A 25,733-nucleotide genomic window follows, 5' to 3' on the forward strand; every position below is an offset into this window, starting at 1 on the left:
AGAAAGGGACGCAGGTTCTGCCCCAGATCCCACTAACTCAAGGGGCACCTTTCTCTAAATACTCAAAGATATGCAGGTTGAGAAGGGAGAAAATTGTGAACTCGGGTTCATACTATTCCCAAATTGAGGGACAGCAGATGGCAGATCTATCACATCCAACTCAACAAGTAAGGCAATATAACACGTCCAACAACGTAGCTTGGCGTACTGAAGACAATAGCAACAACTTGCTGCATGTTGCCTTGAACGTTGAGAAAATTCTAACATCTTTCACAAAGATATGAGCAAACAGGAAGAATTGGAATGAGTGACTAAGACTTTGATCAGAGATGGTTTTATACAGAGTTTTAAAATAGACAAGAGGATTTGAGATCTTGAAGCCCAAAAATGTGAAAACATTGCTGCCAAGGAGGCTTAAGTTAGAGGATAAGAGAGTGCAGGAAATTCAGAAAGTGTTAAATATGAGATAACTCTTGGCACTTGTGAGGATGTGCCACAAAAGGGCAGTGTTAGAAAGGTGGGGTGGGAAGATGAAATTGGAGGGAAGTTTTTTAAAGAAGAGATTAGTTAACCTTTTCAGATCATGCACAGGTGCAAATTTTAATCGACTTGTATAAAGATGGCATTAACCAGTTTCTGAAGGGCTCCATTTTCTGATGACAATTATAATCACAAAAGCCGCATTAGTTTAGGTAGTTTATTTACAGCCCATGTGGATAACAAATTGATGGAGGAAGATGACAAACCCAGATTCCAAGAACAACACTATTGAGGTTTTCTCCAGGGAAGGGATTTATTTCAGTCTTTTTATGAACTGCATAATAGTATCCATTGTTCAATTGGAAAATAGCAAAAATGCATTTAAATTATAGGCAGTTAGCTAGTTTCAAAGTACTCATACTGCCTACCTATCAGTAATGTTATCGATATCAAAATAATAAATGTGCTTCACTATCTTTATGGATGTCAGCACTACTGGGTTACAGTACCCTTCTATCCTGAAGCAAAATGCAATATCTTGCTAACAGCATTTAAATTTATAGGTAAATGAATTTGATTGTAACAAATTTGTATTTCTTTTGAATTCTTACTAAAAATAATATTTGTCTTAGCCAGTTAGATTATAATTCTTGGCTGCATATTCATTAGATAGTTCAAAAAGCTCATTAAAAATTAACATACGGAATTTTAACTCCTGGTGTATATCCGCACTGATTGGAAGAAAAATCATAGAAGTTGCAGGCGATTTTGTGGTCACCTGATCTCCTCCTTCAGATCTGCTGGCAGCATTCAGATTTTGCAGCATGTGCTATAACAAGAGACAAACCTCTAGCTTGAGCATGCTCAGCATTTAAGAGTTGAGATTGACACCATTCTATTTTGAGAAATACAATGAAAATCACATTTAGAAGGGGTAGGATTCAGGGATACCCTATGGAAATGTGACTTTCAAAACATACATACTCTGCCTCTTTCTATGCAGATAGAATCCTGAACCCATTCTAGACCCCACTGACATTGCAAATCCAATCTCACCATTTCTGGTTAAAGTCTGTAGTAAAAGTGCCATAGCCTTACTGGACCATAGAGCTACTTACTCATTAGAGAGAGACAACTGGTGGTGGTTTAACCTGAGGGGTACCAGACTTGAATGAATGAATGATTTATTTATTGTCACACATAGATTGAAGATACAGTAAAAACTGTTTTGTCACCACAATCCGGCATCATTGGAATGAGGTTGAGAAGCAGAGTCCTTCAGGAACCTCTGCAGGAATTACACTGCATTGCAGACCAGCTACCCAGCCAGCATCCGAGGACAGGCAAAATCCGAGGACAGGCAAAATCGACGTTTCGGGCAAAAGCCCTTCATCAGGATTGGATTCCTGATGAAGGACTTTTGCCCGAAACGTCGATTTTGCCTGTCCTCGGATTTTGCCTGTCCTCGGATGCTGCCTGAATTGCTGTGCTCTTCCAGCACCACTGATCCAGAATCTGGTTTCCAGCATCTGCAGTCATTGTTTTTACCTCAGCCACCCAGCTAACAGAGCTAAGGTATAAAAGCCAAATCTTAATCCTAACAAGCAATTTAGCAAAATCTTAGAAATGTAATTTGTTGAGTTGAACCCATTGAAGAATGCAATAATGTAATTCTGTTATATTTTCCTAAGCTGATATCAACTAATGGTGTTGCCATTCTGAAAGTTAGGTTTACTCATATGTTTAATACTTGAATTTTATTGATAAATATGAGATATCATAGAATATAGAACATTACAGCACAGTACTGGCCCTTCAGACCTCAATGTTGTGCCGACCTCTGAAAGCGATCTGAAGCTCTTCTATCCCACACCATTCCATTATCACTCATATATTTATTCAACAATCATTTAAATGCCCTGAAAGTTGGCGAGTCTACTACTGTTGCAGGCAGGGCAATCCATGCCCCTACTACTCTCTGAGTAAAGAACCTACCTCTGACATCTGTCCTATATCTATCACCCCTCAGTTTAAAGCATCACCATCCAAGGAAAAAGGCTCTCCCTGTCCACCCTATCCAATCCTCTGATCATCTCGTATGTCTCTATTAAGTCACCTCTTAACCTTCTTCTCTCTAACGAAAACAGCCTCAAGTCCCTCAGCCTTTCCTCATAAAATCTTCCCTCCATACCAGGCAACATCATAGTAAATCTCCTCTGCACCCTTTCCAAAGCTTCCACTCCCTTCCTATAACACGGCAACCAGAACTGTGTGTATCAGCCACATTTTCTAACCAGTGCCATTGCAGTTCTGAATTCAGTGTTACTACTAGTTGTAACATAGTATAGATAGTTGAATGAAACAATTATTAGGAGTATATTCTATTTGATCATGTCGAACTTTCACATGGCGGGGTGTGAGCTGAAAGTGGAATGATATTTTAGCCAATGTTGTAGCACATTACCACTGACAGATGACCAAGCTGTGACTGGGCCTTTACAGGGTGAATCAAGAGCCAGATTAGGCAACATTACCAGAACTCAAACATAATTCAATTTCTGCATACAACCAGTAACAAAGCAACAAAAAGTTATTGCACAAGGAATGGGATAGCTGAAACTTCCAAAAAGCTGCTGAGGCTGAGGTTGAATTGAAATATTTGAAACTGAGGTTGACAAATTTTTGTTGGGGAGGGTATTAACAATTATGGAATTGAGGCTGGTAACTGGGATTAAAATACAGACCAATCATAATTTAATTGAATGATGGAACAGGTTCAAGTGGCTGAATGGCCTTCCTCTTATTTTAGGTTGCTATGTATGGTATTTTCAAACATTTGTGATTACCTCCTGCCTTTGAGATGATATTTTTGGCACAGGTGGAATTGTGACAGCTTTTACATTTATAGACTTTGAAGATAGATTTCCCTTGCCTATCTGGGTTAGAAAGTGCCCTTGCTACCGATGTCAATGACTCTAGATAAAGATGTGTAATCTCTTAGAGTCATAGATTCTCCACTTTTATCATAAGGCTGCTGTTCTATCAGTGCCTGTAGTCCAAATTCACTGATTTACATTCTTTCCTCATGATATTCCCCTCCCTGCAATGATTTTGTTATAATATTCACACAGTTCCTAAGATTTTGAATAAATCTGTTTTTCTATTATCTTTCAGGACTGGAATGTGCTCTTATGCAACAATAGCTTACATAGTTTGTTGTTATAATGCGTACCTCTGTTAATCACTAAATGGCTGCGAGACATTGCTAATGATCTCTGCTCAAGTGATGTATGCAGATGTGACTACAATGGCAACGTTGTCTTGCACAGAATTGTTTCAAATATAAGAGGTTTTCCACAGATGTGGAAATGAGGCTCTAGAGCTGTAAAATCTACCTTTTTTACATTGTGGGTCTGAATATCAACACATTATAATACAATCATCAGATTTCAATAACAGCCAAAGAAACTCAATATAGCCTGTGCTGTAGCCCTATCTCTGTCCTGTACTGATAGGTAACAATCTCATATAAGGTCAAGATTAAAGTGGTGCTGGAAAAGCACAGCAGGTCAGGCAGCATACAAGGAGCAGGAAAATTGACGTTTCAGAAAAAACCCTTAATCAGGAATGATGAAGGGCTTTTGCCTGAAACATCGATTTTCCTGCTCGTCGGATGCTGCCTGACCTACAGTGCTTTTCCAGCACCACTCTAATCTTGATTCTGATCTCCAGTATCTGTAGTCCTCACTTTTGAACAGTCTCATACAGCTTGTACTCTGGAAGTAAAATCAGTACAGCTATTATATTCCTGCACATAGAGTCATAGAGTCATAGAGCACATCTTTCTGACTTAGATGATCTAAAGAAAAAAAATGAGATCAAGCACCCTTTTACCAGGCGCACAGTCCTGCCAACACTGGTAAAATTGCTTGAGGCAAATGTGGCATAAGCCTACAAATCAGGAATTGTGGAAGTGACATAATTGCAGTGAGATTCCAGAATCCTTATTCTTTGTACATCGGAATCCAAAAGTGGTAGAGTGAGGCCACAGCATCTTTAATCTCAGGGCCTTATTAGGAAGCTGCCAGTAACTACTTCACCTGGTCAGCAAGTAGCTAGTGGAATGTGAAAACTGGGCAGCTAAGGGTCCATTTGATGCTCTGGTAAGTATACCAGCTGGGATGGATGGAGTAAGCCTGAATCTCATGACTCCATAGACGAAAGTAAAGGGAAACTTACCAAAAGAACCTCCTATATTAGCGAGTTTTGAGATTTGTAGCTCAGGCTGAGGTTCTGGATGTAAGTTTGAGCTGGCAGGTTTATTTTCAGATATTTTGTCACCATACTAGGTTACATCATCAGTGAGCCTCCGATGAAGCACTGGTGGTATGACCTACATTTTATTTATGTGCTTAGGTTTGTTTGGGTTGGTGATGTCATTTCCTGCAGTGATGTCTTTCCTGTTCTTTTTCTCAGCGGGTGGTAAATGAGATCCAACTCAATGTGTTTGTTGATAGAGTTCCAATTGGAATGCCATGCTTTTAGGATACTCACGCATGTCTCTGTTTGGCTTGTCCTAAGATGGATGTGTTGTCCCAGTCGAAGTGGTGTCCTTCCTCATCTGCATGTATGGATACTAGTGAGAGAGGGTCATGTCATTTTGTGGGTAGTTGATGTTCATGTATCCTGGTGGTTAGTTTTCTGCCTGTTTGTCCAATGTGGTGATTTGTTACAGTTCTTGCATGGTATTTTGTAAATGACATTAGTTTTGCTTGTTGCCTGTATAGGGTCTTTCAAGTTCAGTAGCTGCTGTTTTAGTGTGTTAGTGAGTTTGTGGGCTACCATGATGCCAAGGTAGCATCTTCAGTGGGCCTCCGGACGTAGTTGGTGATTCCTGCTTTCTATTTGTATGTTTTGATTTCTTTGGGTTGGTGATGTCATTTCTTGTGGTGATGTCGTTTCCTGTGATGATGTCATTTCCTGATAGATAGGTGGTAGATGAGTCTAACTTGATGTGCTTGTTGATAGGGTTCCAGTTGGAATGCCATACTTCTAGGAATTCTCGTGTGTGTCTCTGTTTGGCTTGTTGGTAGGTTTGTGGGCTATAATGATGCCACGAGGTCTGAGTAGTCTGGCAGTCATTTCCAAGATGTTTGTGATGTAGGGGAGAGTGGCTAGGGTTTCTGGACGCATTTTGCTGCTTGTTTAGGTTCATTGCTGAGAAATCGGTGGACTGTGTTCATTGGGTACTCATTCTTTTTGAATACACTGTATCGGTGATTTTCCTCTGCTCTTTGTAGTTCCAAACTGAGACACGCGTGAGAATTCCTAGAAGCATGGCACTCCAACCGAAACTCTATCAACAAATACATTGACTTGGATTCCATTTACCACCCCGAGAAAAAGAACAGAAAATGACATCACAGCAGGAAATGACATTACCAACCCAAAGAAACCTAAACACATAAATAAAAAGAGGGCCATAACACCAGTGCTTCACCAGAGGCTCACTGATGATGTTACACCTAGTATGGTGAAGAAACATCTGAAAACGAACTTGCCAGCTCAGCGAGCAAACTTACATCCAGAACCTCTTATATTTCAGATGCTTTACTCAGTTGACTTTATCTGGTGAAAACGTTGCTGCAGCCTTTCCATCACACTGGAGTTAAAATGCCAATCACACCCAGTGACTTAATTGCATGATGATTTGAATGCTTAAAAAGGATCTCACCAGTATCGTTTGAGTCCTTTTGCTATTATCCATATTGGAGGATAGAGTAGATTGTGTTTGCAGTTAATTGGACCGGGTGAGAAATCAGCAGGTAAATCACTCGATCAATTAAAGGGAATGGTAGTGTAGCGGTGATGATACAAGACTGGTAATCCAGAGGCTCATCTATTATTCAGCTCAAATTCCATCATGTTAGAAATTGACAAAATATGGAATTTAAAACTAGTTTCAATAACTGTGAGCATGAAATTCTCACTGCTTGCTGTAAAAATGCATTTAGCTTTTCAATGTCCTTAAGGAAGAAAATCTGCCGTCCGTACCTGGCCTCCAGAACCACAGCAATGTGGTTGATTCTTAATCGGCCTTTGAATTGGACTATCAATTAAGTTTAAGGGCAATTAGGAATGGGCAATAAATACTGTATGTGCCAGAGGAATCCCATGCAAGAGTAAATGCAACCTACCTTTCCAGTAAGAAAGGTTAAAACTTAGTTCATCATTCATGTCTGAGCTCTGTATGCATTCACTGCTATATTCCATAAGACACAAACAGGAAATGAAAATGTCAGTTTTGGAGATAGAGTCATTGAGGTAAAAACAAGGACTGTAGATGCTGGAAACCAGAGTCTAGATTAGAGTGGTACTGGAAACGCACAGCAGGTCAGGCAGCGTCTGAAGAGCAGGAAAATCGACGTTTTGGGCAGAAGCCCTTCATCAGGAATAGAGGCAGGGAGCCTGCAGAGTGGAGAGATAAATGAGAGGGGGTTGGGGGTGGGGGTGGGGAGAAAGTAGCATAGAGTACAATAGGTGAATGGGGGTGGGGATGGAGGTGATAGGTCAGAGAGGAGGGTGGAGTGGATAGGTGGAAAGGAAGATAGGCAGGTAGGAGTCTGTTTCAGGACATGGTTGAAGAGCTTCAGGGCAGAGGAGATGACCTGAGGGTTGCAGTGAGAGAGAGACTCACTGAGATTCTTGTAGAGAGAGAAGGAAAACTTCTTAGAGATGTACAGGACAGAAACAGACCTTTCAGTCCAACTCGTCCATGCCGACCAGCTATCCTAACCACATCTAGTCCCACCTGCCAGCACCCGGCCCATATGCTCCAAACCCTTCCTATTCATACACCCATCCAGATGTCTTTTAAATGTTGCAATTGTATTAGCCTCCAACAGATCCTCTGGCAGTTCATTCCATACACTTACTGGTGATGTGAGATGAAACAAATCTCTAGGTGTATTATAAGTTTTATTTGTAAACTTTGTGTCAAGGATAGAGTTGAGAAGCAGGAGATATTCTCCTTAGAAAAGACAAAATTGAGGGAAGATTTGTACAGATATCCAAAATCATAGGGAATTTGAACAGAGTAGATAAGGAGGTTTGTTTCCCATTGGCAAGAAATTTGAGAACCAAGATGCTGACTTAAGCAGACTAGCAAAAGAGCCAAAGATGATCTGAGGAAAGTCTCTTTTTTATAAGCACAGCATGTGGTTAAGTGCTGGAATTCACTGCCTGAGTGGGTGGTGGAGGCAATTCAATCAGACTTTCCAAAGAGAATTACTTAATTATCTGTCAGTATATAGGGAAATGGTGAGGAATTGGGACAAGCTGAGTTGTTCTTCTGTTTCCATTCTATGAATTAATGTGTATGTTTGAGGAACAGGCTTATGTATCACAAAACAGTAAAAGACAGCCACTAACATTGAGCCAGCCTCTTGCCAAATTGTAGCAAGACTAAACCAGAATCTTAACAGTTGAATGTCGACGCTCAGTCAAGCACTAACACCCTTAATAGAACTAACATACTGTAGCTGTTTCATGAAAGATTCTTCACATAATCTGATGCCATCATATTTTTAAAATTTCTTTCTGAATTTTAGATGTATTCCTAACTCAATACTCCTACATTCTCAACTTTGTGAATTGATTTTCTTTTCACATTAGATTACTTACAGTGTGGAAACAGGCCCTACAGCCCAACATGTCCACACTGACCCACCGAAGCACAACCCACCCAGACCCATTCCCCTACATTTACTCCTTCTACCAACACTACGGGCAATTTAGCACGGCCAATTCACGTAACCTGCATATTTTTGGACTGTGGGAGGAAACCGGAGCACCCGAAGGAAACCCACGCAGACATGGGGAGAATGTGCAAACTCCACACAGACAGTCGCCTGAGGCGGGAATTGAACCCAGGTCTCTGGCGCTGTGAGGCAGCAGTGCTAACCACTGTGCCACTGTGCCACTGTGCCGCCCTCATCTATAGATGCTGAAAATTAGTTAGTGTATAAAATGCAGATTTGGACTTGAATAAAGTAACACAAAGAAATGCGGATGCTGGAAATATAAAACATAAACAGAAAGTGCTAGTGAAACTCAACAGACCTGGCAACATCTAGAGTTAACATTTCAAATCCTGTAACTCTTCAAGCAGAATGGTTAGTAGCAGAAAGAATTGACTTTTAGGCTGAATCTGAAGTGGAGTTGAGCAGGGGGAGAGGTGAGTGGATAAGTGGAGATGGAGCCCAGAGAAAGAGAAGATAATGGGTTGCGGGCCAAGAGAGAAGAAAAGCTGAATAAGTGATAAGAGCTAAGAGTGAGAAAATTATTATTTGTGCTGAATGCAACCCAGCCAACATGATAACAGGCCACGGAGCACGTGGGAATGGGTGATTGTGCTAAAAGCAACCCATGTCATTACAGGACCAGGTATAGGGTACTTAAAAAACATGGAAGGGTGGAATCAGGATCAATCAATGTTGAGTCCAAGAGGCTAAGGGTCTCCAAGCAGATAATGAGCAATTGTTCTCCAAGCCTGTGCTGAATGCTCATTGGAACACTGCAGCAGGCCTGCGGCAGAAACATTAGCATGGGATCAGGATGGTGTGTTGAAGTGGTGGGCAACTGGAAGCTCAGGGTCATTTTTGTGGACACAATGTAGGTGTTTTGCAAAGCAATCAGCCAGCCTGTGTTTCGTCTCCCCAGTGTAGAGGAGATCGCACTGTGAACAGCGAATACAGAAGACTAGATTGAAAGAAGTGCAGATTAATCGCTACTTTACCCGGATGGTATGTCTGGGGCTTTGGATGGTGAGGAAGGAGGAGATAAGTGGGCAGGTATTACACCTCCAATTGCATGGGAAGGTGCTGTGGATGTGTGAGGAGATGCTGTGGAATGGAGGAGGAGTGGAGCAGAGTGTCACGGAGGAAATGGCCCCTGCAAATGCTGATAAGGGAGTGCAGGGGAAAATGTTCTAGCATCTCATTGGAGATGATGGAAATGGCAGTTTACAAGCTTTGGGATACGGAGGCTGGCGGGGTGGTAAGTGAGGACCACAGAGACCATATCATTGTGGGAGGCAATGGAAAGGGTGAGGGCAAATGTATGGGAGATAGGTTGAACACGGTTGAGGGCCCTGTTGACTATAGTAGCGGGGAATCCTCAGATGAATAAAATGGTTGACAAGGGAGAATGGGATGTAGTCCTTACAAGAAGCAGGGTGTGAGAATGCATAGTTCATTTAACTGTGAGAGTCAGTGAGTCTATAGTGTACATGAGTGGCCAGAAATGGAAAGCGAGTTGTCGAGGAAGGGAAAGGAGGAGTCGGAGAAAGACCAGGTGAAGGTGAGGGCAGGGTGGAAATTGGAAGCGTAATTGGTAAATTTTTCCAATTTAGAATGAGAGAGAGAAGCAGTACCTGATTATGTAATTGATGTACTCGAGAAAAGTTGTGGGAGAGACCAGAGTAGGACTGGAGAAAGGAATGTTCCACCTATCCCACAAAGAGACAGGCAAAACTGGGGCCCATGCAGTTACCCACGGCCATACCTTTGACCTGAAGAAGGTGAGAATAGGTAAAGGAGAAATTATTCAAAGTGAGGACGAGCTCCACCAGTTGGAGGAGGGTGATGGTAGAAGGGCATGGTTGAGGCTTTTTTTTTCCCAGGAAGAAGTGGAGATCCATCCTGATGGGGGATGGACATGTAAAGGGATTACAATTCTATGGTGAAGAGTCAGTTGCTGCCGTGAATTGCAAATTTTGAAACTGATGTAAAGTGTCACAAGAATCACATTTGTAAGTGGGGAGAAACTGGACAAGGCAAAAAAGATAGAGCCAAGGTAAGAAGAAATAGGTTCCATGAGGTGGGAACACGCAGAAACAATTGGTCTACCTGGGCAGGCTTGTTTCTGGATTTTGGGGAGAAAGTAAGGGGCTGTATGGGGTTGAGGGACTATGAGCTGGGAGACTGTTGTTGGGATATTTCCAGGCCATATGAGATTGGTGACAGTCGTGGATGTAATGGCCTGATGCTCGATGGTGGGGACATGGTCCTGGGGGAGATAGGAGGTGTTTGAGTGCTGGCACTTAGCCTGCAATATCGAGGTCAGTATGCCAGACAACAATAGCACCAACCTTGTCAGCAGGCTTGATAACAAAGTCGGGATTGGATCAAAAGCACAGAGTGCAATCAGTTCGGGGGAGATTGGTTCGAATGGCTAAGGGGGCCGGCAGAAAAATTGAGGCAACCAATGTCATATTGACAGTTCTCAATGAGCAGGTTGAGTGCAGGAAATAGGCCAGAGGGAGGAGTCCAAGTGAGGCAGAGTGATGGAAGCGGGGGATGGGGGATGGTGTCTGCAGAACACAGAGAGGACTCCTGTCCAAAGAACTGGGCACGGGGGCAATAGAAGAAGAGTTCAACATCATGTCATGCCTGACATTCAGAGGGATAAAACTAAAACTTTTGCTGAATGCAGAACTTTTAACTTCAGAGAGCGGAAGATCAGAAAGGATGGTAAATACCCAACAAGTGATGGGATCAGGAGAAAGGATGGAGTCAGAGGGAAGAGGAGGAGTTTAACATTCCGGGGGGGCATTGGTATTTCTGAGTTGTTCCAGCTTGTATTACTTAATGCCTGAAAGGAAAAGAAAAAGTTTCTTGTTAGAATGTGGAATGAACTGGAGAATGAAGTGAAACAAGTATCAGGACAGCTCTGAGACAGCACGACACAGTGCTGATGGAGTGAGAGGATGAGAGTGTGCATATAGTGGCATAAAGCACTGAATGTGGTATGGACAGCTGTCTGAGGAGCATTATCGATCATGGAGGTACCTGTCATCCTGAATGGATTCAAAACACAAAGGACAAAACTTCAGCCAGAATCCATGTAGGATGTGTCAGAGTTGGAAGCAGTCACTGTGAAATGAGATGTGGCTGTGAAAGCCACTTTTGGCAAAGTAAGAAAGCAAAAGTAACGGTACAGAACAAGAAGAAAGGTTAGAACACAAATCTGAAATCTAGATCTGAACTCATCTTAACTTGGTCACCAAGTCATTGAAAATTAACTATTGAATTTAAAAGCACATAAAAACAAAATATCAAGATGATTCAGGGTATGAAGGAAAGTCAATTAAAGTTGAACAATCCAATCCTTTTGAAATAAAGAGGTGACCAGCAAGATGATAAGTACTGAACACCTAATTCAAAATTAAGTGAATGTGTTGTAGTTGCCAGCCTCTTCAATACACCACTGCATTGCCATGCCAATATTTTTGTCTCAGGCCTGCTGCAATGCTCAAGGAAGTTTTGGTGCAAGTTGGAGAAACAACGCCTCATTTTCTGCTTAAGTACCTTACAGCCTTCAGGACTCAATATGAAGTTTAACAATTTCAACACATGACATCTTCCTTTTCAATTTCCTACACCCCACTACCCCATGTTCTGCCATGATGTGGGTAGCTTCTTTTCTTCCCTGGTTTACTATCAATAATTCCTTTCTCTGCCTACCGTTTTCCCCTCTCCCTCTGGGCTCCAAATCCACTTATCGATCACTTATATTCCTCTCGATCATCAGCATAAATACAATATTTTCCGAGCTGCTTTCAGTTCTGAAGAAGGGTCACTGGGCTCAAAAAGGTAACTCTGTTCTCTTTCCAAAGAGGAGAAAGTGAGGACTGCAGATGCCTGAAAGTTCCTGAAGAAGGGCTCATGCCCGAAACATCGATTCTCCGGCTCCTTGGATGCTGCCTGACCTGCTGCGCTTTTCCAGCAACACATTTTTCAGCTCTTTCCAAAGATGCTCTTTCCAAACCTGATGAATTTCTCCAGCAATTTCTGTTTTTGTTTGTTTAAGTAAACTTATATCTTTCTCTACTATATAATATACAAGGGATAGAACTTTTAAAAGATGCAATCAAGCAGAGACTTGGTGGACACCAATTTTAAAGATGCCAAATTAAGAAAATGGTTAAAAAGGCACACTGGTCTTTATAATTATAAGCATAGAGTACAAAAGAAAACAAAATATGATAAACTTACATAAAATGTTAATTCAGTCTCAACTGCAATACCGTGTCTAGTTCTGCATTATACTAAATTTTAAGAAGGATTTGAAGGCATTGTAGAGCACAGAAAAGATTTATGAAAATGGTTTCAAGGAATAGAGATTTCAGTTATGTGGATAAATTGAATCCGCAGGGGTTATTTTCTTAACTGAAGAGAAGACTGAAAGGAGAATTGTTAAAGGTGTTCAAAATCATAAGGGGATGAATAGAGAAAAGCATGTTCCTACTGATGGAAAGGTTGAGATGCTGAAAACACTGAAAAAAGGTGAGTGGTAGAAGAAGGAATGGCGACACAATGGAATCTATTCCACATAGCAAATGATCAGAATCTGAATGCGCTGCCTGAGAGGGTGGTGTAATAAAGTTCAATTGGCATATTTGTGTAAGCAGGTCGGACAGTCACTTTCAGAGTCTGATCACATGACCTGATGATGATGTCATCAGCCAGTTTGGAGGTAAACAATTCAGTCTAGCTTGTTGCCTTGTTATTGTGAACATCTCCTTAATAAAAGCTCTTGCTGTTATAAACACTGCGGCTCCTAGTTCTTCTCAAAATGTGACAAAAGGAATAGGAACTTTGGGCCAAAATGTTCCTTTCTTTAATTATGTCTACAAGAGATTGTACAGGGTTTGCACTGGATCTCTTTCTTTGAAGTGCTTTTCTGAAATTCCTTGAAACTTGTCAAAGTGCAACATTCTATGTCTTTCTTTCGTTATATGTAATTCACAGAAATTTTCCAGTAACTGAATTGTATTCTCAGCTATCTCTGGCTTGTAAATCCTATTTTTAAGAACAAAACAACTGTTTTAACTAAAAGGTCGTTATGTAAGTAATTTATTTGTATCCAAAAGATCTTTTTACCATCTCATCAGAATGAGAAAACATTGAAACCTCTCCTGTATCTCTTCTTTAATAGTGGAAGCTAGGTTTCTGAATTTATTAAAGACTGAGTTAGATAAATTTTGAAAGATAAGGCAGTCATGGATTACTGATCATCAGTTTGCCAAGTGCAGTTGAGACCACAACCAAATTATCCTTGAATGTTGGAGCAAACTCAAGGGCCAAATGGCCTCTCCAAGTCCTGAAGATATTTGTAGTCAACCTGTTCAAATGTGACTTACTCACCTCTGCAGCAGGTGGAATTTGAACCAGAGGTAGAGACAGTTTCACTGCTCCACAAAAGCCTCTTCCTAAGTTCTAAAGCCATTATAGTCTCACTGGACCATAGGGCTGCTCTGTCATTACAGAAATGGTTGGTGGTGGTTTAACCTGAGGGTCACCACGCCTCAGGCAAGGGGTGAGGTTGAGAAGGTAGGAGCTTCATGGTGACCTCAGTCAGAGTGGGAATTGAACCCACACTACTGGCATCACTCTAAATCACAAACCAGCCATCCAGCCAACTAAGTTAACCAACCATCCAGTACTCCTATTAGGAATGCTTTTCAATTCACTTTGTGTTGGTAAGACTTTTGTTGTGCTGATAACAATTTTCTGCAGGTTTCGTAGTAATTGCATCAAAGAGCTTTTATTCATATACATGACTATATGCACTTTTTAAAAAAAAAGTGTAAAATGAATATAATTTGTAATCTAGTATAATTAATTCATGGAAATCTGAATTCTCAAAACCAATTTTAAAACTGACTGTGAGAACTATGAGCTGACATACAATGAAATACTGGAGTGAGAATTCAGTTAAATTACCCCTCAGTGAAAGGAGAAAAACACCAAATCTAATCAGCCCTAATTAATAGTACTAAAAGGATTACTTAAACAAACCAAACATTTCCATGTTTGGGAAATTATTTAAGGGAAATTATTTGAAGATTTCTTGAAATAAGTGATTTCATAAAGCTCAGATAGCACTTCAGAAGATCATTCTAGAATATTGTAGGTAGCACTTTAATTTGAAGAACTGTAATGTAGAGCGATGCTGTGAAGAGATAAATTAAAGTGGTTACAGGCAACTGGAAAGCATATATGATGTACAACAATTGAATTTGCACTCAGGCATGATAAAAAATGCTTTGGCTATTGTAATTAATGTGCTTCTATCATATTTCTTGTGTAAACTGAAGAGGCAATACCTGCTTATGAGCATAATCATTTATTTAACATGGAAAATGTTATTACGGGATACCTTCAACGAGTGTTAAGGTAATACAATGCAAAATGTAACACATGCACATAATTCATTTGTTTCTCATTTCTCTATTTTTCAAAAGCACTTCAGTGGTTGTGAAGAATATAAGGAAGTCCTGAGGTCATGAGAGGTACAAATGCAAGTTTTCCTTACTATTTTGATTTGCATAGTTGGAGAAAGTATGAAAATCAGAAAGGAAATGCTTGATTCTGATTAAGCTTGGTCTATATAAAAAACAGTTGAAATGCTGAAAATTAGTTGGTGTTAGATTATATGGCTGTCTATCAAAATGATTTTGTTTAAATTTTCTCCAGTGAATTAGTGGCTAACTGCACCATATACTAAAACTATAACATCTAGTTATAATGGCACAGAAGAAGACCATTCAGCCCAATAACTACAGTACTCTTAATGACAAGTTTGAAATGCATTTTCTGTGCAGCGTTTGATTATCAGCTTCAGGGCTACCTGTCATGCTTCTGACAATAAGACATTCTCCCAATACTAATGATCTGAGAATATACAATAAAATGTTATCCCTTGTCATCTCTAGAGTGAGACACTGACAAAATATTGATTGGTATGCGTGGAATTGCATCCTGGAAATGCTTAAAATGCCCAACAGATGAGGAAGAGAAAGGAAATAATTGACAAACAAAGCAACACTGTGTCCAGATTTCTTTAGTCATTATGCATTTTGTCATAAAATGCTTCAATTTATGTAAACTGAATCACATCCAGAAGTTTACAGTTTATCCTCCTGAGAAGCAGATGGTTCTCATTTTACTGCAGATGTTGGAAATCTGAAGTATCTTTCACTTGATATTGCATTCATGCTTAAGTCTCCTACAGCAAGTATTATAAGCATTAGCACATTTGTAAGTTCAAATATAGAAAAGTACAGAATTATACAAAGTTTGTTGACTACATTTATTTCTCAGCAGCTCTCTTCATTTAGTAGTATGTTCAATTCCTTTTCATCAATCAAATACTTCAAAGGAACTCCTACCTTCCGCAAATGAGCTCAGTGTACAACATTTGTCATATATTTATTTTGTATTTGACCAACATAAGTCTCTTGTAATAGTCTGCAAAACCACGGTATATATTGACTTGTAAAAAAAATTGAAGAGAGATTATATTCTATTGAATTACCATATACATTTTAATTGTTGTAAATGTATATACTGATCTTCAAGTCACCTCTATGTTTTGTTTACACAACCAGGATCCCGTGGGCCTTATTAACTACTTTCCAAGTATTATTATGAACAGATGATCTTTGGAATGACTACAGCGCTCCTTTGAATCAAGAACTTGAGGTGGATATTCTATTTCATTTTTCTATCCAGAAATACTCATACACACAACTGAATGTTTTTCTCCCCATCACCAAAACACCCATGATATTCTTTTCACTTATTAACCACCACCAGTAAACTACTGTGTTTCCAACTGAATAATTTACATCAAAGCCTGATAAGGGCAATGCAAACCATCAAAGGTGAGGGAGAGGTAGGGAGAGGGAGGAGGGCTAAATCAAAATAGAGTTGGAACAGGGTGGGTGTCCTTCGCGCTCTCTGCTTTAACTTTTCTCATCTGTTCTTCCTAAGGTTCTGTTTCTGCTGGTGAATCATTCAACAGGTATTAGCCAACTGCTCAATCTGGCACCTGGTAACAATCAGCATTTCTCCACATCGGTCTAGAAACTGCCAGCTACCTGTTCAATCAAAATAAAATCTCAACCCCGTGCTGTAGTACTCACATTAAAGTGATAGCCACAGACACCAGTGCCGAGCCACGAATCAACTTGATATTTCTCCTCTATCTCATAATGTATCCCTGATTATGAGGAATCATTTTGCATAAATGACATCTAATGTTACTATTTACAAATGCAATTAATTTGTGCAGTTTATTTTATTCAGTTGTGGGGTATGGGCATCACTGGCTAGCCAGCATTTACTGCCTGCCCCTTGTTGCCCTTGAGAAGATGGTGGTGAGCTGCCTCTTCAACCACTGTAGTTCACCTGCTATGGGTTAACCCACAATGCCATTAGGGAGGGAATTCCAGGATCTTGAACCAGTGACAGTGAAGGAATGCTGACATATTTCCAAGTCAAGATGGTGAGTGGCTTGGAGGGGAACCTGAAGGTGGTGGTGTTCCCATGTATCTGCTGCCCTTGTCCTTCTAGATGGAAGTGGTCCTGGGTTTGGAAGGTGCTGTCTGAGGATCTTTGGCAAATTTCTGCAGTGCATCTTTTAAATAATACAGATTGCTGCTACTGAAGTGAATGGATGCTTGTGGATGTAGTGCCAAACAAGTGGGCTACTTTGTTCTGGATGGTGTCAAGCTTCTTGAGTGTTGTTGGAGGTGCACTCATCCACGCAAATGGGGAGTATTCCATCAGACTCTGACTTGCACCTTGTAGATGCTGGACAGGCTTTGGGGAGTCAGGTGTTTCTCACCATAGTATTCTTAGCCTCTGACCTGCTCTTGTAGCCACTGTGTTTTTGTGGTGAGTCAATGATAACCCCCAGGATATTGACAGTGGGGGATTCAGTGATGGAGACACCATTAAATGTCAAGAGGCCTGGTATTTGTGTGGCGCGAATGTTAATTGCCACTTGTCAGCCCAAGACTGGATATTGTCCAGATCTTGTTGTATTTGAACATGGACTACTTCAGTATCTGAGGAGTTGTGAATGGTGCTGAACATTGTGCAATCATTGGTGAATATTTCCACTTCTGACCTTATGCTGGAGGGAATGTCATTGCTGAAGTAGCTGAAGATTGTTGGGCCTAGGACACTACCTTGAGGAACTCCTGCAGAGATGTCCTGGTGCTGATATTAGGTTATTTTCACAAGGTTTCACATAAGAGATGCAATCTGCACGCACCAACTTCTGCAAACAGTTAAAGTTTATTAAAGCTTGTACAAGCTAGGTGACCCCCTTTGACCCTCTTCGCAGGCATGCAAAGTCGAGTCAAAAGAGGCCCTGAACAAAGAAAACACATCCCATTTATATGGATCAGTTGGTAATGCTCACAGATACTCTGGCCACTCTCCCCACAACCATATGTTACTCCAGGTACAATAGGAGGATGAGGTCATCCTCAGAGATAATGTAAATGTAAATGCCCTAATCCTGGGGAATCTTTTTGCAAACAATTTCCAGATTCAGTGATACCCTAAGACAATATAGGTGTGATATGTCCTAGCTTTGGGGGATGGCTATGAAAACATTTCTGAATGAAGGGACGAAATGATAGTTTAATTTGATAATAGTAGGGGAGCAGTAGCAAATGACTGTTTAAATGGTGTTGGAGTCATCTGCATTCCTGCATGAATGTTGTCCCCACCCACTTCCAGATTGTTCAGTCAGTGCAGTTTAACCCTTTAATATTACATTAATGTCCAGAGAGATAGTCCAATTTAATCTTTTAGCATTACATTCCACCCTTTTATCATTCCATGATAACCACATAGATGACACTGCCAGCTTTAATAAGACTCTGACAGCCAGTATTAAAGCAAGTTATTCAGCAATGATGAAAACAAAATTACTAGTCCATGCAGTAAATAGAATTTGCTGAATCCTCCCACGTGAAACAAAAGTTCACCAGTAAAGTTCTTAAATCCACAGTCTTTAGTGACCACTCCGCCCCCTCCAGGTTGAGTGAAAACAAGCCAGTTATGCAAAATCTCCTTCAGTAAAGTCCAATGTGAAAACAAAATCCAGTCTGTCCTTGCACACCACTCCATGGAGAAATGTGAATTCTTGGATAAGGGCAGTTAAATACTTAACAAAACTGACGAAACTTCTGACTTGCAGAAATGCTTCAGATGGAGGATACCAGCGCATCTGAGCATGCAGCAGCTGTAGGCTAGCATTCTTTGCTGCTTCTGCTCTCACTCTGCTGTTAAATGTAACAAAGCCAATTGGCTGTTGTGATGTTAGCTTGATTAATGAACTTTCATATCCCTTAAATGATCGAAAGACAAGGTAAAGCTCACGTGATTTAATTCCCGTAGGAAGGCCACTGACAAAAAGCATACAGACCTCCACTTCACCATTGTTAGTTTCTTCACTTTTCATGCTCATGACTGGAAAACTGATTGAATCCGTTGGATCAGGTTGTAGAGGGGCTGGCAGTGGTTCGAAGGTATGCTTTACTGTGAATGGAGAAACTCTAGAGATGATGTTAACTGTTGAAAGTACCTTTGCACTTCCTCTCTCATTCATTTCTTGCCAAGGTGGCTATCAGTATGAAGACAGTCACACATTTCACTACAATAAATTGTGTCTGCCTATTTCAACATTCTCAGTTGTCTTGAAGCCTGTTACTGTGTTCGCTATTTATCACATTATCAAGTTTTATACAATCCATAAGCTTTTAAATTGTACTGCCTAAACAATTCAGTCATTTATAAACAACAATCAATGGCCCTAAAATCAAACCCTGGGGGTTCTCATTCAGGTTATTCAAAATTATTTTCCTTTGAAAAATTAATAGTTGGCTAATGTGAAAGCTGTCAGGGAAAGTATTTCAAAAATCTGGCACAGAAAGAAAACAACATCCCCTTCTTACGGGTCAGTTGGTAACGCTCACAGATACTCTGGCCACTGCCCCTATAAGTTATAGCTGGGGGAAAGGCAATTAGGATGCAATTAGGCAAGATTTAGGATGCGTAGGATGGGAAAGGAAACTTCAGGGGATTGGCATAGTTCAAATGTGGAGCTTATTCAAGGACTAGCTACTACGTGTCCTTGATAAGTATGTACCTGTCAGGCAGGGAGGAAGTTGTCGAGTGCGGGAGCCGTGGTTTACTAAGGAAGTTGAATTTCTTGTCAAGAGGAAGAAGAAGGCTTATGTTTGGATGAGATATGATGGCTCAGTTAGGGTGCTTGAGTGTTACGAATTGGCCAGAAAAGTTGACCTATAGAGAGACCTAAGAAGAGCCAGGAGGGGACATTTTGTTGGCGAATAGGACAAAGAAAACCCTAAGGCTTTCTATAGGTATATCAGGAATAAAAGAATGACTGGAGTAAGATTAGGGCCAATCAAGAATAGTAGTGGAAAGTTGTGCATGGAATCAAAGGAGATTGTCTTTTTCTAGTGTGAATACTATGTTGTCGAGAGAATACTGAGATACCGGCTACTAGACTAGATGGGATTAAGGTGCATAAGGGGGAGGTGTTAGCAAACCTGGAAGGTTTAAAAATAGATAAGTCCCCCAGGCCCAATGTGATTTATCCGAGTATTCTCTGGGAAGCCAGGGAGGAGATTGTCAATCCTTTGGCTTTGATCTTTATGTCACCACTGACTATAGAAATAGTGACAGAAGACTGGAGGAAAGCATGTGTTGTTCCCTTGTTCAAGAAGGGGAGTAGAGACAACCCTGGAAATTATAGACCTGTGAGCCTTACTTTGGTTGTGGGTAGTGTTGGAAAAGGTTATAAGAGTTAGGATTTATAATCATTTAGAGAGGAATATGTTGATTAGGAATAATCAACATGTTTTTGTGAACAAATCTTATTGAGTTCTTTGAGAAGGTGACCAAAGAGGTGGATGAGGGTAAAGCAGTTGATGTGGTGTATATAGATATCAGTCAGGCGTTTGATAAGGTTTCCCACAGTAGGCTAGTGCACAAAATATGGAGACATGGGATTGAGGGTGACTTAGTAGTTTTGATTAGAAATTGGCTAGCTGAAAGAAGACAAATGGTGGTGGTTGATGGAAAATATTCATCCTGGAGTCCAGTTACTAGTGAGGTACTGCAAAGGCCTGTTTTGGGTCCAATGTTGTTTGTCATTTTATAAATGACCTGGATGAGGGCATAGAAGGATGGGTTAGTAAATTTGCGAGGAGAAAGTGAGGTCTGCAGATGCTGGAGATCAAAGTTGAAACTTTATTGCTGGAACAGCACAGCAGGTCAGGCAGCATCCAGGGAACAGGAGATTCGACGTTTCGGGCACAGGCCCGAAGAAGGGCCTTCCTGAAGAAGGGCCTGTGCCCGAAACGTCGAATCTCCTGTTCCCTGGATGCTGCCTGACCTGCTGTGCTGTTCCAGCAATAAAGTTTCAACTTAGTAAATTTGCGGATGATACTAAGGTCAGTAGAGTTGTGGATAGTGATGAAGGATGTTTTAGGTTACAGAGAGACATAGATAAGCTGCAGACCTGGACTGAGAGGCAGCAAATGGAGTTGAATGCAGAAAAATGTGAGGTGATTCACTTCGGAAGGACTAACAGGAATGCAGAGTACCGGGCTAATGGTAAGATTCTTGGTAGTGTAGATGAGCAGAGAGATCTCGGTATCTAGGGACATAGATCCTTGAAAGTTGCCAATCAGGTTGATAGGGTTGTTAAGAAGGCATACGGCGTGTTGGCTTTTATTGGTAGAGGATTGAGTTTCGGAACCATGAGATGATGCTGCAGCTGTACAAAACTCTGGTGCAGCCACATCGGAGTTTTACATACAGTTCTGGTCACTGTATTACAGGAAGGATGTGGAAGCTGTGGGAAGGGTTCGGAGATTTATCAGGATGTTGCCTGGTATGTAATGAAGGTCTTACAAGGAAAGGCTAAGGGACTTGAGACTGCTTTTGTTAGAGAGAATGTTCATAGGTGACTTAATTGAGACATATAAGATATTCAGAGGGCTAGACAGGTTAGACAGTGAGAGCCTTTTTCCTCGGATGGTGATGGCTAGCATGAGGGGGCATAGCTTTAAATAGAAGAGTCTTAGATATAGGACAGATGTCAGAGGTAATTTATTTACTCAAAGAGTAGCGGGGCAAAAGACGCACTGCTTTCAACAGTAGTAGACTCTCCAAATTTATGGGCATTTAAGCGGTCATTGGATAGGCATATGGATGAGAATGGAATAGTGTAGGTTAGGTGGGCTTCAGATTGGTTCCACAGGTTGGCGCAACATTGAGGGCCAAAGGGCCTGTACTGCGCTGTAATGTTCTATGTTCTATAACCACGTTACTCCAGGTACAATGGTAGGATGAGGTCATCCTTGGAGATAATGTAAATATAAATGCCCTAGTCCTGGCAAATCGTGTTGCAAACAATTTCCTGTATCAATAATTCCCCAAGACAATATAGGTGTCATATGTCCTAGCTTCGCGGATGGCTATGAAAGCATTTCTGAATGGAAGGGGCTAAATGATGGTTTAATTTGATAATAGTAGGGGAGTAATAGCAAATGACTGTTTAAATGGAGTGGGAGTCATCCGCATTCCTGCATGAATGTCATCTTCACTCACTTCCAGATTGTTCAGTCAGTGCAGTTTAATCCTTTAATATACATTATTGTCCAGAGAGATAGTACAATTTAATCTTTTACCATTACACTGAGATGACTGACATCTAATATCCAAAATCATCTTAGTGTGTGTCAGGTATGACTCCAATGACCAGAGAGTTTGATATCTATTGATTCCAGTTTTGCTTGCGCTATTTGATGCCACACACAGTCAAATGCAGCCTTGATGTCAAGGGCGTTCACTCTCACTTCAGCTCTAGAATTGAGCTCTCCTGTCCATGTTTGAACCAAAGCTGTAATGAGGTCAGGAGCTGAGTGGCCCTAGCAGAACCCAAAGTAGGAGTCAATGAGCAGGTTATTGCTGAGTAGGTGCTGCTTGATAGCACTGTTGATCACAGCTTCCATCACTTTACTGATGTTTGAAGGTAGACTGATGGGGTGATAATTGGCCAGGTTTGATTTGTCCTGCTTTGTGTGTACAGATTATACCTTGGCAATTTTCTGTCAGGCAGAAGTCAGTGTTGTAACTGTACTGGAATAGCTTGGCTAGGGGAGCAGCAAGTTTGGGAGCACAAGTCTTCAGTACTATTGCTAGAATGTTGTCAGTGCGCGTAACCTTTGGAGTATCCAGTGTCTCCAGCCATTTCTTGACATTACGTAGAGTGAAGTGAATTGGCTGTAGACTGGTATCTGTGATACTGGGGACCACTGCAGGAGGCTGAGATGGATCATCCACTCATGCTTCTAGCTGAAGATTGCTGCACTTATGTGCTGGGCTATTCCAACATTGAAGATGGGGATATTTGTGTAACCTCCTAATCCAGTGAGTTGTTTAATCATCCACCACCATTCATGACTAGATGTGGCAGGTCTATAGAGCTTAGATCTGATCCGTTGGTTATGGGAAGCTTAGCTTTGTCTATCACTTGCTCCTTATGCTGTTTGCCTCGCAAGTAGTCCTGTTTGGTGGCTTCACCAGGTTGACACCTCATCTTCAGGTATGCCTGATGCTGCTCCTGGCATGCCCTTCTACACTCTCCATTTAACCAGGGTTGATCTCCTGACTTGATGGTAATAGTTGATTGGGGGATATGCCAGATTGTCAGGTTACAGATTGTTCTTCTCAGCAATTGAACAAAAGGTAGCAATAGTATTAATGACATTTCATTGAGTTAAGTGCTTCTCAAGCATTTTCAAATAATAATACAGCTTTTTTAAATACTGTGACTCTGAAGGACTCAAAAGGTCATTTTGTGATTTTGCAAAAGTCTACCGTCAAATACATATGACTCCTTTAGCTTATAGGTAAAGAACTATGGGACTGGTACAGATCAATGCCAGTAACAGTCACTATGATAATATATAACAAATTGTCCAAATTATAAACACACGCAATCATGTAGTCTATTAAAGAAGCAAACATAACAAATTATTGAAGATATATGATGCTATATGTATCATGTCCCTATGTGATTGTGATCAAGATGGTCTCAACTTTCTCAAGTTAGTCAATTATAACATCCTCCTCCAATTTTTTCCATTGATAAGACTGCTCTCACCTGGTTCCACTTCTATATATTCAGTCAAAGCTAGAGAATCTCCCCACACTGTATTTTTCTTATACCTATAGGAGGAGCCACTTTGCCATCTAAGCAGAAGAAGCAATTGTGGTTCTAGGACACTGATTTAAATGGGACCCGAAAGTGACTTTTCACATATAGGTGCATATTTGGACTGATCTGCCAAAGGAAGTGATAGAGGCAATTAATTAACAACATTTAAAAGACATTTGGATAGGAAAGGTTTAGAGGGTATTGGCCAAATGCAGGCAAATAGGACTAGTTCAGTTTAGGAAACCTGGTCAGCATGGACAAAGTAGGCCAAAGGATATGTTTCTAAGCTGTGTGACTCTGACTCTACTATACCGCCTGATACTATCCTTATTCCCTTTCTATACCTCAACCACATGCTTTCATTAACAGCATCATGCTAAAACATGATTTGATTCCACACATGTGCTAAAGCCACAACCGGCTCTCTTTGTAATGCCTCACTACTTCAAATTGTCCTGCTGATTTTCCAATATCATGTAGTAGATGAAAGAAATTTCCTTCAAATAAATATTACTTACACCTCTGCAATATCCTCCACCTCGATTCATCTGCCACCAAATCCTCAGCATGCTTTTGTTATTTCAGACTCAATTATTTTAATGTTCTCACCTATCCACCTCTATACCCTCCTCCAACTCTACAGTCCTTTGAGATCTCCGCAGTTCAAGTTGAGCCTCCTGTGTATCTCCCATCGATGACCATCAGCTTGAAAAAAAGAGAACTGCAGATGCCATAAATCAGAAACAAAAACAGAAGCTGGAAAAGCTCAGAAGGACAGACAGCATTTGTGATGAAAAGTCATTTCAGGTCCCAGTTCTCAGGAAGGGTCACCAGCCCTGAAACGTTAACTTTGATTTCTCTTCACAGATGCTGCCAGACCTGATGACCATTAACTGGCTGGCCCCCAAGCACTGGACTTCCCTCCTAGATTTCTCTGATTCTCACCTTCAAGTCAGTCCTTAAAATCTACCTTTTATACCAAACAATTGATCATATAGCCAAATACCTTTTAGTCATTTTGTCAAACTTTGTCAGATAATAATCGTGTGGAATGCTTGGGATGTTTTATTGACAATAAAAGCATTATGTAAATATTAATTGTTGTTTTGAAACTCAGTAGCACACACTTTGTTTATTCACTCATGGAGCATGGGTATTGCGGGGCCAGGTTTATTGCCTGACCCTAGCTGGCCTTGAGAAGAGGGTGGTGAGCTGCCTTCTTGAAGCACTGCAGTTCGCCATTATTTATTCAATCACAAAATACCCAAACTGCTTATATGCAATGACTAGAAATTGACATCTGAAGCATGTTAATTTTCCTTTGGAAAGTTTACTACCACCATTTTAAAAGGTTCCTTCCTTACATAAAAGTGCTCAACAATCATTTTACTCAATAGAATGATCAAGTCATCAGAAGCATTCTTAAACCATGAAAATGTCATTGCTTTATGCCTGATATCTCAATAAATGCGATGTGCAGCTCCCCAGGGTAACAATATTCAGTGCATGGAAGTGTGCAACTGTCTCAACTATTTCTGTCAGTCATTTTGGAAATGTAGGTCACTTTATCCTAGCTTGTTTATTGCAAGCAAATTAATCATCAACACATCAGTTATTTCCCACATATTTTTCCAATATTGCATCAGATCATTTAATGTTTAGTTACTATTTAAAATATTGTCTGGATGTAAAATTCATCCCTGCAACACCAATACTTTGAAGGTCTGGGACATTTTTTTTGTGGATGCTGAGAGGGCTATGAAATCAGGCTATTCTGACATCACACAGTCCAACCAGGTGCTGCAATAACAGAATACCTGAACTGGATCACACAGGTTCAGTTTGCTCTCTTCGTAATTCCTTCAGCTGGGAAGATGGAACTTCTTGGCTAACCTCTGAGCAGAAATTCAGCATGGAAGGTGTAGTAGGGAACAAGACATCCCTGGTCACGTAGGAACACAATGACAGGCTCCCTGTTCGCAGTGACCTGGAAAGCGTAGACTCTGCCGCAGCCATTTCCAGAATACTGACAGCCATCTCCTTCATAGAGGTCAGCAACTGCTCAATTTGTTGGGCTTTGTTTTTCTTCCTTTTTTTAAAAGCCTTGCTTAGGTTCCCTACAGTATGGAAACAGG

General features: G+C 40.8%; 1 long non-coding RNA gene across 1 annotated transcript in view; it reads left to right on the forward strand.

The window, feature by feature from the left end:
• LOC122540469 (uncharacterized) overlaps window positions 1-24,466 on the forward strand; it is a 29,403-nt gene extending 4,937 nt beyond the window's left edge. The window contains exons 2-4 of the long non-coding RNA XR_015753407.1: window positions 14,789-14,836; window positions 15,935-16,028; window positions 24,242-24,466. This is a non-coding gene — a long non-coding RNA (uncharacterized LOC122540469). The remainder of the gene's footprint in view (window positions 1-14,788; window positions 14,837-15,934; window positions 16,029-24,241) is intronic.
• Window positions 24,467-25,733: the final 1,267 nt, after the last annotated feature.

This window comes from Chiloscyllium plagiosum, unplaced genomic scaffold (genome assembly GCF_037043375.1).
Source record: "Chiloscyllium plagiosum isolate Xiang-an unplaced genomic scaffold, Cpla_swu_hap1 HiC_scaffold_37, whole genome shotgun sequence".
NCBI classification, from domain to species: domain Eukaryota; kingdom Metazoa; phylum Chordata; class Chondrichthyes; order Orectolobiformes; family Hemiscylliidae; genus Chiloscyllium; species Chiloscyllium plagiosum.